The following is an 11,296-nucleotide window of genomic DNA, read 5'->3' as shown; positions in this document are numbered from 1 at the left end:
TTAGCATGTGGACAGAGAAATTCCAATGTTCAAGCTGGATTTAGAAAAGGGAGGCGAACCAGAGATTAAGTTGCCAAAAATCCTTAGGATTATAGAAAATGCAAGAGAATCCCAGAAAAATATCTACTTCTGCTTTATTGACGATGCCAAAGCCTTTGACTGTGTGGATCACAACAAACTGTGGAAAATTCTTAAACAGGTGGTAATAGACAGACCACCTTAGCTGCCTCCTGAGAAACCTGTATGCAGATCAAGAAGCAATAGTTACAACAGGACATGGAACAACAGACTGGTTCCAAATTGGAAAAGGAGCACATCAAGGCTGTATATTGTCTTTCTGCTGATTTAACTTATATGCAGAGAACATCATGTGAAATACCTGGCTAGATGAAGCACAAGTTAGAATCAAGATTTCTGGTAGAAATATCAAGAACCTCAGACACACAGATGACACTACCCTTAATGGCAGAAAGCAAAGAGGAATTAAAGAGCTTCTTGATGAAAGTGAAAGAGGAGAGTGAAAAAAAACTGTCTTAAAGCTCAACATTCAAAAACCTAACATCATGGCACCTGGTCCCATAACGTTATAAGAAATAGATGGGGTAGCAATGCAAAAAGTGAGAGACTTTTTTTCTTGGGCTCCAAAATCACCACCAATGGTGAATGCACCCGTGAAATGAAAAGACGTTTGCTCCTTGGAAGAAAAGCTATGACCAAACTAGGCAGCATATTCAAAAGCAGAGACATTACTTTGCTGACAAAGGTCCATACAGTTAAAGCTATGGTTTTTCCAGTAGTCATGTATGGATGTGAGAGTTGGATCATAAAGAAAGTTGAGCACCAAAAAACTGATGCTTTTGAACTGTGGTGTTGGAGAAGTCTCTTGAGAATCCCTTGGACTGCAAGGAGATCCAACCAGTCCATCCTAAAGAAAATCAGTCCTGAATATTCACTGGAAGGACTGATGCTCAAGATGAGGCTCTGATATTTTGGCCACCTGATGCAAAGAAACAACTTAGAAAAGACTCTGATGCTGGGAAAGATTGAAGTCAGAAAGAGAAGGGGATGATAGAGGATGAGATAGTTGGATGGCATCACCAAGTCAATGAACATGAGTTTGAGCTAGCTCTGGAAGTTGGTGATGGACAGGGAAGCCACGTGCTGCAGTCCATGGGGTTCCAAAGAGTCAGATAGAACTGATGGATTTAACTGACTAATTATTCATATATTCATATCATATAGTCGTATATATATGAAAGTGAAGTGAAAGTGTTAGTAGCTCATTTGTTTTGACTTTAGCTCCTGGAATTTTCCAGGCAAGAATACTGGAGTGGGTTGCCATTCCATTCTCCAGGGGGTTCCTCCAACCTAAGGACTGAACTTGAGTCTCCTGCATTGCAGGCAAATTTTTTATTATCTGATACATTGGGGAAGCCCATATATATATACTCACAAATATCTCCTGGAAATAATTTTAGAAAAATACAAGAGAGAGAGGGAAAAAAAGTGAAAAAAGAAGCAGGAAATTGATAAAATAACTAAAACCTTTAATAACATAAGCATGTATTCCCAATCTCCCTACTGTTAATCTAAATGCAAATTAAAAACAGATACAATTTTTTTTCTTATCAAACTGAGAAAAATTTGTAACATAATGATATTTAGTACTAGAAAAAGCAAGACCTGTGCTGACTGTGACTCTGAGCTCCTTATTGCAAAATTCAGTCTTAAGTTGAAGAGAGTAGGGAAACACACTAGCCCATTCAGATATTACCTAAATCAAATCCCTTATGACTATACAATGGAGGTGACAAATAGATTCAAAAGATTAGATCTAGTACACAGAGTTCCTAAAGAACTATGGACAGAGTTTCATAACATTGTACAGTAGGTGGTGACCAAAACCATTTCAAAAAAAAGAAAAAAGAAAGAAATGCAAGAAGGCAGAATGGTTTCCTGAATAGGCCTTGCAAAGAAGAGAAGTGAAAGGCAAAGGAGAAAAGGAGATATACCCAACTGAATGCAGAGTTCCAGAGAATACCAAGGATAGTTACGAAAGCCTTCCTTAGTGACCAATGCAAAGAAATAGAGGAAAACAATAGAATGGGAAAGACTGGAGATCTCTTCAAGAAAATTGGAGATATCAAGGGAATATTTCTTGCAAATATGAGAACAATAAAGGACAGAAACAGTATCGACTTAACGGGAGCAGAAGATATTAAGAAGTGGCAAGAATACACAGAACTATACAAAGAACAAAAGGTCTTAATGACTCAGATAACCATGACTGGGTGGTCACTCATCTAGAGCCAGATATCCTGGAGAGTGAAGTCAAGTGAACCTTAGGAACCATTAATATGAACAAAACTAATGGAGGTGATGAAATTCTAGCTGAACTATTTCAAATCCTAAAAGATGATGCTGTTAAAGTGCTGCACTCAATATTCCAGCAAATTTGGAAAACTTTGCAACTGATCATCAAGTACCATCCTTCTCCAGAACTTTTTCATCATCCCATACTCTGAACTAACTCAACCGCTCCCCATTTTCCCTTCTACCATTCTCTAGTAAACATCATTTGCTTTCTGTCTTAGAATTTGACTCTTCTAGGTACCTAATATAGTGTGTATATATATATAGTGTAATGATACAATCTTTATCTTTTGTGTCTGACATTTCAGTCAACAAAATGTCTTCAAAGGTCATCCATGTTGTAATTTCCTATTTTTTTTAAAGGCGGGATAATATTATATTGCATTTGTATATTACATTTTGTTTATGCATTCATCTGTTAATGGGCATATCGGTTGTTTCTGTCTTTAGGGTCTTGTGAATAATGCTGCTGTGAACGTTTACATATTCTTTCAGTCATACATGGTAGCATTTAGCATGTACTGTAGCATGTACTGTACAGGGGCAGAATATGCTCTTAGTTTGGGCAGTCATGGGAAACCTGGAAGTCCCTAGGGAAGACCTCTTTCTGCCCTTACTTGTGGGCAAGAGCCTTTTGCCTCTCACAGTCGATCACTGTCCCCAACCTCTGCTGCTCCAGCCCTTTTTTGGATCTGCTCAACAGGACCTGTGGGGCTTGTATAATCACTATGGATGCACTGGGACATGAACTGTGGTGAAGTGGCTGCTGTTAGGAACCTGGACTGCTTCTTGGGAGTCGCTTGAGTAGGCACCAGATGGGTGCTGCCACTTCACTTGGGTTCTACCCTGGGACTGGATTCTAGTTTCCAAGATTGACTCTTTTCTCCTGTCTTGGCCACCCCAGATCCAGTGCTGTACTGTGTCTGGGAGTGATTCGGACAGGAGCATTCACTTGGTTTGGACTGGGACACACAGTGAGGTTGTTGTGGAAAACTCAGCAGCCTCTAGAACAGACCTCTCTCCACCCCGCCTTCAGAGCTAGCCAGCACATGCACAGTCTTCATGAGTGGAGTCCAGGCTTCTCTCTGCCCTTTTATTTGCTGTACTTACCCTCCAACCAGTCTAGGGGTTTGTCTCCTTTGCCTAGGACCCCAGAACTGGGATGCACAGCCTGTGGCTCGATCTACTCACTCCTCAGGGTGATTCCACCCATGTAATCTCACTTTTTCTCAGAGTACCCTCCCAGGGGCACAGGTTCAAAGCAAAACAATTTTCTTCCCTTCTTACATGATTACATGTGTATCTTTCTTATAGCCTTGGCTGTACAGGCATCATTTTGCCAGTTTTCGGTTCATTTCAGGGAGAATTGTTTCACATGTAGATGTATTTTTAACGTGTTCAAAATACACATAAGAGGCCTCTGTATCCTCTTACTCTGGTATCTTGATTTCCCTCCATGTCAACTTTATTTTAATGACTAATAGTATTACAGGGGCCCAGAACATAAAAAATAAACCCAAAAAATAAAAGAGAAAATCCAGAATTGTGTATTCAAATATATGTGTATTCGGTGTATGTGTATTGATCTCATTGTTTTTAATATAGAGTTTTTTTTTTCCATTTATAAAAACTATTAATTTTTCAGTCTGTATGTAAAGAGTTATTTAGAGAACCCTGAGTTAGTTATAATTGTGTAAATAGGGTTTATATAAAACTATGTTTTGAAATGGGGAGGGTCAGATTGCTTTAGCATGCTGGAAACAATTGTCTTCTATGTTTTCTACATTATATCAAGTATTTAATGAGTGAAATAACATATTGTTGAATAGCATATTCAGAGAGAGGAGCTATAGAAACCATAATAACTGATGGAGCTTAAGGTAGTTTCATTGATTAGAATGTAAACTCCTTGAAGACCATTTAACTTGTCCTTATTTCTTGAGAGGGACCAACAAAATATCTTCCATGTCTGTTGACAGAGAGAAGTGATGACTGACTTCAGTTTTTCCTTTCACCAAACTGTAATTACCTAATCACTCTAAGGCAGCATTCTCCAACTTTTTGGCACTAGGGACTGGTTTCGTGGAAGACAATTTTTCCATGGACAGGGGTGCGGTGGGGGGTGGAGGATGGTTCAATAGGCAGTGCAAGCTCTGGGGAGCTACGAGGAAGTGGCAGAAAAAGCTTTGCTCACTGGCTCTCACCTCCTGCTGTGCAGCCTGGTTCCTAAAAAACCAAGTACTTTGTACTGGTCCATGGCCCAGGGATTTGGGGCTCCTTCTCTAGGGTCCTGTATGTTCAAGCATAGTCCAATACACCTAGCATTAGGATCATCTGAATATCTTCTTTAAAATGCATGCTTCTAGGCTTTACTTCATTCAGATCTACAGTTTTACTTCAGCTCTTCAGATTTGAATCAGGATGAAGGAGAGGAGGTTCTTTTCTAGAATTCTGGATTTTAAAAATAATCTCCTATCTAATTATTATGTACTCTGCAAAGAGTTGTAAAACATGACTGATAAGAATATTTATTTCTAAAACATTGTAGCAACAAAGAAAAATGCTTAACTTTCCAATTGGTAGGTTTCTTTGTTCATTTTGTGACATTTTGGTAGAGCTGAATAATTGAATGCTCATTCTTTTCTGGCAGAAAATAAAGAGCAATGGAGGCTCACACATACATTCACACAATGATTGCCCTCAGCCAAACACAAATCAACTAGAAAGAAGGAAAAAAAAAATCAAGACTAATTACACTTATTCAACACTTGACATTTTAATCAGTTGTTGGCAGCACAGTATTCTTGAGTATCCATGCTATTCTGCAGAATCCTGCATACCTCTGATTTCCTGAATACAGTTTTTATTTTTTTTTTCTTTTCTTTTAGTTATATGTCTGTGTTTTATGCTTCCACATTTGGTTCAGTGGTAAAGAATCCTCCTGCCAATGCAGGAGACCCAAGAGATGTAGCTTCAATCCCTGTGTTGGGACAATCCGCTGGAGAAGGAAATGGGAACCCACTCCAGTATTGTTGCCCAGGAAATTCCATGGACAGGGGAGCCTGGTGGGCTAGAGTCCATGGGGTCACAAACGTGATGGAGCACTCATGCAACCAAGCTGTGTTTTATAGATGCATTTAAATACTTTAAACACATATTTAGATGTGTTTAAATAGTTTAAACATTTAAAAATCAATGTGTTTATAAAACTATATTGGCATTATTTAATAATGCTGCATGTGTTTTTATTTTGACCCCAGTAATGTTTTTAACATTTGGGTTAAAATTTACATGATTATGTTAATATTGATAATTAGTTACACGTATTTGTATTTATAATAAAAACCCATTTCATACACATTAATCAGATATTACAACCTTCTTTCACTTTTATGTCAAAAAGCAATATAATAGACTCCCTGAAGGAAAGGTCTTATTTCACACCTTTTTTATATCTTCCATGGAACAATAAAAATTTTGCCTCAATAAATACTTGCTGAGTTGACTTTGCACCATTTGACTAAATAAGGTCAGTAGTTTTAAAATTATGCGGGTAAAATAACTTTAAAACATATGTGCAGTACAAATAGACACTTTAACAGTACTCTTGACTCTACTATCCAAATTCAAAAGTTACTGCTATTTTCATTTTCTTGGTAAGTTACTTTCTGCAAAAATTAAGATTCACCAGGAGCTAAAGGTTGGCTAAGAAAGTCAGAGTTCCAGAGGAAGTCTATCTTAATTCTTTTTTTTTAAATTTAAATTTATTTATTTTAATTGGAGGCTAAATACTTTACAATATTGTATTGGTTCTGCCACACAACAACATGAATCTACCACGGGTGTACATGTGTTCCCCATCCTGAACCCCTTTCCCACCTCCCTCCCCGTACCATCCCTCTGTGTCATCCCACTGAAGCAGCCCCAAGGATCCTGTATCAAATCTGGACTGGCGATTCGTTTCTTATATGATATTATATATGTTTCCATGACATTCGCCCAAATCATCCTACCCTCTCCCTCTACCACAGAGTCCAAAAGACTGTTCTATACATCTGTGTCTCTTTTGCTGTCTCGCATACAGGATTATTGTTACCATCTTTCTAAATTTCATATATATGAGTTAGTATGCTGTATTGGTGTTTTTCTTTCTGGCTTACTTCACTATGTTTAATAGGGTCCAGTTTCATCCACCTCATTAGAACTCATTCAAATGTATTCTTTTTAATGTCTGAGTAATACTCCATTGTGTATATGTACCACAGCTTTCTTATCCATTCATCTGCTGATGGACATCTAGGTTGCTTCCATGTCCTGACTATTATAAACAGTGCTGTGATGAACATTGGGGTACACGTGTCTCTTTCAATTCTGATTTTCTTGTTTTCTTAAGGAATCTCCACACTGTTCTCCATAGTGGCTGTACTAGTTTGCATTTCCATCAACAGTGTAAGAGGGTTCACTTTTCTCCACACCCTCTCCAGCATTTATTACTTGTAGACTTTCGGATTGCAGCCATTCTGACTGGAGTGAAATGGTACCTCATTGTGGTTTTGATTTGCAGTTCTCTGATAATGAGTGATGTTGAGCATCTTTTCATGTGTTTGTTAGCCATCTCTATGTCTTCTTTGGAGAAATGTCTGTTTAGTTCTTTGGACCATTTTTTGATTGGGTCACTTATTTTTCTGGAATTGAGCTGCAGGAGCTGCTTGTATATTTTTGAGATTAGTTCTTTGTCAGTTGCTTCTTAATATATACTCAGTCAAGGGTTAATGGATGTGTTATCTACATTGGTCATATTACCAGTCTACATAGTACCTGTATTCAATAATATTGAGAGAAATTATGAAATTATAGGAAATGGTAGAAATCATGTTGTATGTTAGATGGGGAGTAAGTCAATACCAGCCTGTTACAGATTAAAAGATCATACAGTCACTTAATTAGCTAAAACATTTTCACAAATCTCAAACATTGGTGAGGATGTGGAGCAATTGGAATACTCATTAATCATTGTTAGGATTACAAAGAAATACTACCTGTTGTAAAACCGTTTGTTGATTTGTGAAATTAAGCAGGCCTTTGTTATAATCCAGCAGTTCCATTTCTAGGTATTTAGTCAAGAGAAATGAAAAAAAAAATATAAACACAGAAAATCTTTGAATAAGAACATTCATGACACTACTTTTCACAATAGCTCCCAAATCAAAACAACACACAGGTTCTTCTACAGGAGAGCAGACAAGCACATTTTGGCATATTCACTCATTACAATATTACTCAGCATAAAAACAAATAATACGCAACAACGTGGATGAACATGCAAAAAGAGCAATTTAGATGAAAAGAAAAAACATTGTATTCCTTAGTCCTTGACTCATTAATTAAAACTATATACTACATTTCATCATATAAATTGCAAAAAAGTCCTTACTTCACATCTCCTTCCAACTTCTACTTCTCAAATATAGTATATCTTTCCAAGCTAGTTTGTATGTGTAAGTTTGTGAGTGTGTGTTTCTGAGTCTTTCTGTGTGTCTTCAACCTGATAATGGAATCTGACTCTACACATTGCTCTAAAACTTTATATTTAAAATGTGTATACAATTAACATATTTTCTGTTTCACTGCATTAAATTTCACTTCATTCTTTTCAAAGAGCTGAATTGCAAAAAATATTTTGTGCCTATAATATTTGATTTCATAATTGTCACATTAGTGCACATTTAGATTGTCATTGTGTTTTAGCAGAGGCAAACAAAACTGCAATAGATATCCTTGCAAATTTGTGATTACTTACCTGATCTGTGTAGGATAAATTCATAGAAGTGGCTTTGTTCAGTAAAACACAGTGCTTCTTAAAAACACTGATTGGTTATTGTCAAATTGCCCTTGAAAAGAAATTATCACTTTGCATTTTGATCAAAATAATAGTATTATTTTCCTCATACTTTGTTGTTCAATCGCTAAGTCATGCCCAGCTCTTTGTGACCACATGGACTGCAGTATGACAGGCTTCCGTATCATTCACTATCTCCTGGAGTTTGCTCAAACTCATGTCCATTGAGTAAATGATGCCATCCAACCATCTTGTCCTCTGTCTCCCCCTTCTCTTCATGCCTTCAATCTTTCCTAGCATCAGGGAATTTCCAAATGAGTTGGCTCTTTGCATCAGGCGGCCAAAGAATTGGAGCTTCAACATCAATCCTTCCAATGAATATTCAGGATTGATTCCTTTAGGATTGACTGGTTTGGTCTCTTTGCTGTCCAAGAGACTCACAAGAGTCTTCTCAGCACCACAGTTTGACAGCATCAACTCTTCAGCACTCAGCCTTCTTTATGGTTCAACTCTCACATCTGTACATAACTACTGGAAAATCCATAGCTTTGACTGTACAGACCTTAGTCAGCAAAAACCCAATCAGAAGTGAATAATTCAATAGATGAAGTAAAAAAGTACACTAGAAGAGATGAGACAAAGCTATCCAGAAGGCAGAATAAGTGATCTGGGAGATAAAATAATAGAAGTTCAATCACAGAACGCTAACCAATCTGATCACATAGACCGTAGCTTTGTCTAACTCAATGAAACTATGAGTCATGCCATATTGGACCACCCAAGACAGAGGGGTCATGGTGGAGTGTTCTGACAAAACGTGGTCCACTAGAGAAGGGAATGGAAAACCACTTCAGTATTCTTGCCCTGAGAACCCCATGAACCAACCTAGACAGTATATTAAAAAGCAGAGACATTACTTTGCTAACAAAGGTCCATCTAGTCAAAGCTATGGTTTTTCCATTAGTCATGTATTGATGTGAGAGTTGGACTATAAAGAAATCTAAGCACAGAAGAATTAATGCTTTTAAACTGTGGTGTTAGAGAAGACTCTTGAGAGTTCCTTGGACAACAAGGAGATCCAACCATTCCATCCTAAAGGAAATCAGTCCTGAATATTCATTTGAAGGACTGATGCTGAAGCTGAAACTCCAATACTTTAGCCACCTGATGTGAAGGGCTGACTCATTTGAAAACATCCTGATGTTGGGAAATATAAAAAGTGGGAGGAGAAGATGATGACAGAGGATGAGATGGTTGGATGACATCACCGACTCAATGGACATGAGTTTGAGTAAATTCTGGGAGTTGGTGATGGACAGAGATGCCTGGCTTGCTGCAGTCCATGGAGTCACAAAGAGTTGGCCACAATTGAGAAACTGAACTGAAATTAACTGATACACCCCAGTGTTCACATAAGCAGTATTTATATTTATGATAATGAATATATCAAAGCAACCCAAGTACCCATCAGCAGAAATATGAATAAATAAAAAGTGGTATATATGTGTGTGTGTATACACACACACACACACACACGGAATGGAATATTACTTAACCAAAAAGAGAATGAAATTATGTCATTTTCAGCAACATGGATTGGCCTAGAGAATACTATGCTTTGTGAAATGTCAGACAAAGAAATAAAAATAGTGTATGATATTACTTACATATGGAATCTGAAAAAAAAAAAGTATACCAATGATTTTACATGTAAAAAAGACATAGCCTCACAGATGTAGAAAAAAACTAGTGGTTACCAAAGGGGACTGGGACAGGGGAGGGGCAAATTAGGGGTATGGGATTAAAAGATGCTAACTGCTGTCTTAAACAGTGGGGGATACCAGATTACCTTACCTGCCTCCTGAGAAACCTTATGCAGGTCAAGAAGCGACAGTTAGAACTGGACATGGAACAACAGAGTAGCTCAATATTCAGAGAGGAGTACATCAAGTCTGTATATACATACTGTCACCCTGCTTATTTAATGTATATGTAGAGTACATCATGCGAAATGCCAAGTTGGATGAAGCACAAGCTGGAATCAAGATTGCTAGCAGAAATATCAACCTCAAATATGCAGATGACTCCATCCTTATGACAGAAAGCAAAGAGGAACTAAAGAGCCTCTTGATGAAGGTGAAAGAAGAGAGTGAAAAAGCTGGCTTAAAACTCAACATTCAGAAAACTAAGATCATGGCATCTGTCCCATAACTTCTTAGGAAATAGATGGGGAAAGAATGGAAACAGTGACAGACTATTTTCTTGGGTTCCAAAATCCCTTTGAATGGTGACTGCTGCCACGAAGTTAAAAGACGTTTGCTCCTTGGAAGAAAAATTATGACAAACCTAGACAGTGTATTAAAAAGCAGACACATTATTCTGCCAACAAAGATCCATATAGCCAAAGCTATGGTTTTCCCAGTAGTCATGTATGGATGTGAGAGCTGGACCTCTCTTCACAGTCCTTTGGACTGCAAGAAGATCAAACCAGTAAATCCTAAAGGAATCAACCCTGATTATTCATTGGAAGGATTGATCCTGAAGCTGAAGCTCCAATATTTTGGCTACCTGCTACAAAGAACTGACTCATTGGAAAAGACCCTGATGCTGGAAAACATTGAAGGCAGGAGAAGGGGATGACAGAGGACAAGATGGTTGGATGGCATCACTGGCTCAATGGATATGAGTTTGAACAACCTCCAGGAGATGGTGAAGGACAGGGAAACCTGGCATGGTACAATCCATGGTGTTATAAAGAGTTGGATAAGACTGAGCTACTGAACAGCAGCAACTACTATACAGAAAATAGATAAGCAACAAAGACATAAGGGTACAGGACAAGGAATTATACCCATTGCCTTGAAATAATTTTTAATGGAGTGCAATTTTTTAAAATATTAAATCACTACGTTGTATATCTGAAATTCATAAAGTATTATAAACAAACTATATGTCAATAAAAAAAAATTAAGCTTGACATGATCCCTAAGAGTCCAGCTATATATGTGTTTATATGTTACATAAAATGTTTTATGTAATATGCATTATATACATGCATATATATTAAAATATCACTAACAGCAA

Source organism: Capricornis sumatraensis, chromosome X (genome assembly GCF_032405125.1).
Source record: "Capricornis sumatraensis isolate serow.1 chromosome X, serow.2, whole genome shotgun sequence".
In the NCBI taxonomy this organism is placed as follows: Eukaryota; Metazoa; Chordata; class Mammalia; order Artiodactyla; family Bovidae; genus Capricornis; species Capricornis sumatraensis.
Note: the sequence above shows the minus strand (reverse complement) of the source record.